Below are 7,059 nucleotides of genomic sequence, written 5' to 3' on the forward strand. Positions count from 1 at the left end.
CGTTCATAAGTTGAGAATGATGATGACTCACATAATCATCACATTCATCATGTTCTTGGGTGCGAATGGATATCTTAGAAGCGGAATAAGTTGAATTGAATAGAAAAACAGTAGTACTTTGCATTAAATCATGAGGAACAGCAGAGCTCCACACCTTAATCTATGGAGTGCAGAAACTCTACCGTTGAAAATACATAAGTGAAAGGTTCAAGCATGGCCGAATGGCCAGCCCCCAAACGTGATCAATATGATTCTAAGTTGAACTAAAAATCATAAGATGATCCGAAGATGAAAATACAATAGTAAAAAGTTCTATTTATACTAAACTAGTTACTAGGGTTTACAGAAGTAAGTAATTGATGCATAAATCCACTTCCGGGGCCCACTTGGTGTGTGCTTAGGCTGAGCTTGAAGTTTACACGTGGAGAGGTCATTCTTGGAGTTGAACGCCAGTTTGTAACGTGTTTCTGGCGTTCAACTCTGGTTTGTGACGTGTTTCTGACGTTTAACTCCAGACTGCAGCGTAGAACTGGCGTTCAACGCCTTTTTGCGTCATCTAAACTCGACCAAAGTATGGACTATTATATATTGCTGGAAAGCCCCTTTGATCAAAGTTGACCCTTCTAGTGTAGGGGCGTGCATCTCCTTGCATCATAGGCAAGTCAAATGCCAACCTCACATTTTCCGGACTAAAATCTAAGTATTTTCCCCGAACCATGGTGAGATAATTCTTTGGGTTCGGGTTCTTACTTTGATCATGGTTCTTAGTGATCCATGCATTGGCATAGAACTCTTGAACCATTAGGATGCCGACTTGTTGGATGGGATTTGTTAGAACTTTCCAACCTCTTCTTTGGATTTTATGTCGGATCTCCGGATACTCATTTCTCTTGAGCTTGAAAGGGACCTCGGGGATCACCTTCTTCTTGGCCACAACATCATAGAAGTGGTCTTGATGAGCTATGGGGATGAATCTTTCCATCTCCCATGACTCGGAGGTGGAAGCTTTTGTCTTCCCTTTCCCTTTTCTAGAGGATTCTCCGGTCTTGGGTGCCATCAATGGTAATGGAAAAACAAAAAGCTTATGCTTTTACCACACCAAAATTAGAATATTGCTCACCCTCGAGCAAGAGAAGAAAGAATAGATGAAGAAGAAGAAGAAAATATGGAGGAGAGGAGGGATTAGGTTCGGCCATTTAGGGTGGGTTTGGGTGGTAAAGTGATTTTAAATTTTGAAGGTAGGTGGGGTGTATGAAGTAGGTTTATGGGGAAGAGTGGGTGGATGTGAGTGGTGAATAGGTAATAGGGAAGAGAGCTTGAGGTGATTGGTGAAGTTTGGGGAAGAGTGTTTATTGGGAAGAGAGGATGAACATTGAGAAGAGGGAAGAGAGTGAGTGGTGGTAGGTGGGGATCCTGTGGGGTCCACAGATGCTGAGTTGATCTTGTGGGGTCCACAGATCCTGAGGTGTCAAGGATTTGCATCCCTGCACCAATTAGGCATGTAAAATGCCTTTGCATGCAATTCTGGCGTTTAAACGCCGAATTGATGCTTGTTTTGGGCGTTCAGCGCCCAGATGCAGCATATTTCTGGCGTTGAACGCCAGCCAGATGCTTGTTTCTGGCGTTCAGCGCCAGCTCTTCCTCAGTATGCATTTCTGGCGTCTGAACACCAGTATGCTGCTTGTTTCTGGCGTTCAACACCAGATCCATACTCTGTTCTGGCGTTGAACGCCAGCCAGATGCTCCTTACTGGCGTTTAAACGCCAGTAAGATCCTCCTCCAGGGTGTGATTTTTCTTTTGCTGTTTTTGATTCCGTTTTCAATTTTATATTTATTTTGTGACTCCACATGATCATGAACCTAATAAAACATGAAATAACAATAAAAATAAATTAAAATTAGATAAATAAAAATTGGGTTGCCTCCCAACAAGCGCTTCTTTAATGTCAATAGCTTGACAGTGGGCTCTCATGGAGCCTCACAGATGTTCAGAGAATTGTTGAGACTTCCCAACACCAAATTTAGAGTTTGGATATGGGAGTTCAACACCAAACTTAGAGTTTGGTTGTGGCCTCCCAACACCAAACTTAGAGTTTGACTGTGGGGCTTTGGTTGACTCTGCAGTGAGAGAAGCTTTTTATGCTTCCTCTCCATGGGTACAGAGAGAGATCCTTGAGTTTTAAACACAAGGTTGTCCTCATTTAATTGAAGGATCAATTCTCCTCTGTCCACATCAATCACAGCTCTTGCTGTGGCTAGAGGGGTCTTGTCTCAGATTCCTTTGGTTCCTCAGAGAGAAACTCCTTATTGATCACTGGACGTCCCAGGAGGTCTTCCTCACTGGGATTCGCGTCCTCAACCTCCCTTACAGGTTCGGCCATGGTAATTAATTCAATGGCCTTGCACTCTCCTTTTGGATTCTCTTCTGTATTGCTTGGGAGAGCACTAGGAGGGGTTTCAGTGATCTTCTTACTCAACTGGCCCACTTGTGCCTCCAAATTTCTAATTGAGGACCTTGTTTCATTCATGAAACTCACAGTGGCCTTAGATAGATCAGAGACTAAATTTGCTAAATTAGAGGTATTTTGTTCAGAGTTCTCTATGTGTTGCTGAGTGGATGATGGAAAAGGCTTGCTATTGCTAAACCTGTTTCTTCCACCATTATTAAAGCCTTGTTGAGGCTTTTGATCCTTCCATGAGAGATTTGGATGATTTCTTCATGAGGGGTTATAGGTGTTTCCATATGGTTCACCCATATAATTTACCTCTGCTATTGCAGGGTTTTCAGGATCATAAGCTTCTTCTTCAGAAGATGCCTCTTGAGTACTGTTGGATGCAGCTTGCATTCCATTCAGACTCTGAGAAATCATATTGACTCAGAAGTATCCAATGACATCTTAGCTAATTCAGACAGACCATCATAGAATATATCTAGGATGGTCCATTCTGAAAGCATGTCAGAAGGACACTTTTTGGTCAGTTCCTTGTATCTATCCCAAGCTTCATAGAGGGATTCACCTTCTTTCTGTCTAAAGGTTTGAACATCCACTCTAAGCTTACTCAGTTTTTGAGGAGGAAAGAACTTGGCTAAGAAAGCCTTGACCAGCTTATCCCAAGAGTTCAGGCTATCCTTAGGTTGAGAGTCCAACCATATTCTAGTTCTATCTCTTACAGCAAAAGGGAAAAGCATGATCCTGTAGACTTCAGGATCTACTCCATTAGTCTTAACAGTATCACATATCTGCAAGAATTCAGTTAAGAACTGAAAATGATCTTCAGATGGAAGTCCATAAAACTTGCAGTTTTGTTGCATCAGAGAAACTAATTGAGGTTTCAGCTCAAAATTGTTTGCTCCAATGGCAGGAATTGAGATGCTTCTTCCATGTAAATTGGAATTAGGTGCAGTAAAGTCACCAAGCATCCTCCTTGGATTATTATTTTTGGCTGCCATCTCCTCTTCCTGTTCGAAAATTCCTGTAAGGTTGTCTCTGGATTGTTGTATTTTAGCTTCTCTTAGTTTCCTCTTCAGAGTCCTTTCAGGTTCAGGGTCTGCTTCAACAAGAATGTTCTTGTCCTTGCTCCTGCTCATATGAAAAATAGGGAACAGAAAAATAATAATAATAGGGATCCTTTTTACCTAGGTATAGAGGTTCCCCTGTGTGAGTAGAAGAAGAAAAGAATGTAATGTAAAGAAGGGGAGAAGAGAAAATTCGAACACAGATGGAAGAGGGGGTTCGAATTTGGGGGAGATGAAGTGTTAGTAGATGAATAAATAAATAGAAGGAGATGAGAGAGAAAGAGGATTTTCAAAAATAAAATTTTGAAAAGGGGTTAGTGATTTTCGAAAATTAGGAATGAAAGCAAATTAAAATTAAAAATTGAAACAATTAGTTAATTAAAAAGAATTTTTGAAAAAGAGGGAAGAGATTTTCGAAAATTAGAGAGATAGAGTTAGTTAGGTAGTTTTGAAAAAAATAAGAAACAAACAAAAAGTCAATTAGTTAGTTGAAAAAGATTTGAAAATCAATTTTGAAAAGATAAGAAGATAAGAAGATAGAAAAGATATTTGAAAAAGATAAGATAAAAAGATATTTTTGAAAAGATATGATTGAAATTAGTTTTGAAAAAGATTTGATTTTTAAAATCACAATTAATGACTTGATTCACAAGAAATCACAAGATATGATTCTAGAACTTAAAGTTTGAATCTTTCTTAACAAGTAAGTAATAAACTTGAAATTTTTGAATCAAAACATTAATTATTGAAGATATTTTCAAAAATTATAAGATAAAATTAAGAAAAAGATTTTTGAAAAATATTTTTAAAATTTTTGAAAATAAATAAGAAAAATGAAAAAGATTTGATTTTTTTGAAAAAGATTTTGAAAAAGATAAGATTTTTAAATTGAAAATTTGATTTGACTCATAAGAAACAATTGAATTTTAAAAATTTTTGAAAAAGTCAATCCAAATTTTCGAAATTTATGAGAGAAAAAAGGAAAGATATTTTTTTGAATTTTGAATTTTTAATGATGAAAGAGAAAAACATGAAAAATGATGCAATGCATGAAAATTTTGGATCAAAGCATGTGATGAATGCAAGAACACTATGAATGTCAAGATGAACACCAAGAACACTTTGAAGATCAAGATGAACATCAAGACTTATTTTTGAAAATTTTTCAAGAAAAGAAAACATGCAAGACACCAAACTTAGAAATTTTTCATGTATAGACACTATGAATGCAAGAATGCATATGAAAAATAAGAAAAGACACAAAACAAGAAAATATGAAGATCAAACAAGAAGATTGGCCAAGAACAACTTGAAGATCATGAAGAACACTATGAATGCATGAATTTTTGAAAAAATGCATAAATAGTTTTTAGAAAAAAATGCAATTGACACCAAAGTTAAAAATTGACTCAAGACTCAAACAAGAAACACAAAATATTTTTGATTTTTATGATTTTATAAATTTTTTTGTATTTTCTTTTAATTTTTTCGAAAAACATATAGGAAAAAGAAAATAAGAAATTCAAAATTTTTAATAAGAATCCCAGGAATCTTGCAATGTTGGCCTAAAGCTCCAATCCAAGGGTTGGGCATGGCTTAATAGCCAGCCAGCTTTAGGATATACATCAGGCATGCAACAGCTGATATTCCAATTAACTTGCCTCTATGCTGATGGTTGGAAGCCACTATCCAAAAGAATTAGACCTGGTTTTACAGCCAGCCAGGCTTCAACATGCTTCATGAAACACTAGAATTCATTCTTAAAAATTTAGAATAATTTTCGAAAAAAGATGAGAAATTTTTGAAAGATTTTTGAAATTTTTTTTTTGAAAATAAAACAAAAAGAAAATTACCTAATCTGAGCAACAAGATGAAACGTCAGTTGTCCAAACTCGAACAATCCCCGGCAACGGCGCCAAAAACTTGATATGCGAAATTGTTACTCTGAGGTTGTAAAATTTATTGTTCGTTCTCTCCCTGGCAATGGCGCCAATAACTGGTGCACAATACCATGGTCCACATATAACTTCACAACTTCGTACAACTAACCAGCAGGTGCACTGGGTCGTCCAAGTAATAAAACCTTACGTGAGTAAGGGTCGATCCCACACAGATTGTTGGTATGAAGCAAGCTATGGTCACCTTGTAAATCTCAGACAGGCGGATATCAAATGGTTATAGTATTTTTGAATAATAATAATAAATAAACATAAAATAAAGATAGAAATACTTATGTAATTCATTGGTGAAAAATTCAGATAAGCGTATAGAGATGCTTTTGTTCCTCTGAAATACTTATGTAATTCTATAAGGGCATCACCGTTGTCAATGGCTACATCCCATCCTCTCTTGTGAAAATGGTCCAAATGCTCTGTCATGGCATGGCTAATCATCTGGAGGTTCTTGATCATACTGGAATAGGATTTACTATCCTTTTGCGTCTGTCACTACGCCCAGCACTCGCGAGTTTGAAGTTCGTCACAGCCATCCCTTCCCAGATCCTACTCGGAATACCACATACAGGGTTTAGACTTTCCGGATCTCAGGAATGGCCATCCATGCGTTCTAACTTATACCACGAGGATTCTAATATCTCGGACTCGGTCCCCTGTATTAGATATCCAAGAGATATTCATTCTAGCTTGTTTGCATGTAGAACGGAAGTGTTTGTCAGGCACGCATTCATAAGTGAGAATGATGATGAGCGTCACATAATCATCACATTCATCATGTTCTTGGGTGCGAATGGATATCTTAGAAGCGGAATAAGTTGAATTGAATAGAAAAACAGTAGTACTTTGCATTAAATCATGAGGAATAGCAGAGCTCCACACCTTAATCTATGGAGTGCAGAAACTCTACCGTTGAAAATACATAAGTGAAAGGTTCAGGCATGGCCGAATGGCCAGCCCCCAAACGTGATCAATATGATCCTAAGTTGAACTAAAAATCATAAGATGATCCGAAGATGAAAATACAATAGTAAAAAGTCCTATTTATACTAAACTAGTTACTAGGGTTTACAGAAGTAAGTAATTGATGCATAAATCCACTTTCGGGGCCCACTTGGTGTGTGCTTGGGCTGAGCTTGAAGTTTACACGTGGAGAGGTCATTCTTGGAGTTGAACGCCAGTTTGTAACGTGTTTCTGGCGTTCAACTCTTGTTTGTGTTTCTGGCGTTTAACTCCAGATTGCAGCATAGAAATGGCGTTCAACGCCTTTTTACATCATCTAAACTTGACCAAAGTATAGACTATTATATATTGCTGGAAAGCCCTGGATGTCTACTTTCTAACGCAATTGGAAGCACGCCAGTTTGAGTTCTGTAGCTCCAGAAAATCTACTTTGAGTGCAGGTAGGTCAGAATCCAACAGCATCAGCAGTCCTTCTTCAACCTCTGAATCTGATTTTTGCTCAAGTCCCTCAATTTCAGCCAGAAAATACCTGAAATCACAGAAAAACACACAAACTCATAGTAAAGTCCAGAAATGTGAATTTAATGTAAAAACTAATAAAAACATCCCTAAAAGTAACTAGATCCT

This window comes from Arachis ipaensis, chromosome B01, assembly GCF_000816755.2.
Source record: "Arachis ipaensis cultivar K30076 chromosome B01, Araip1.1, whole genome shotgun sequence".
Lineage (NCBI taxonomy): Eukaryota > Viridiplantae > Streptophyta > Magnoliopsida > Fabales > Fabaceae > Arachis > Arachis ipaensis.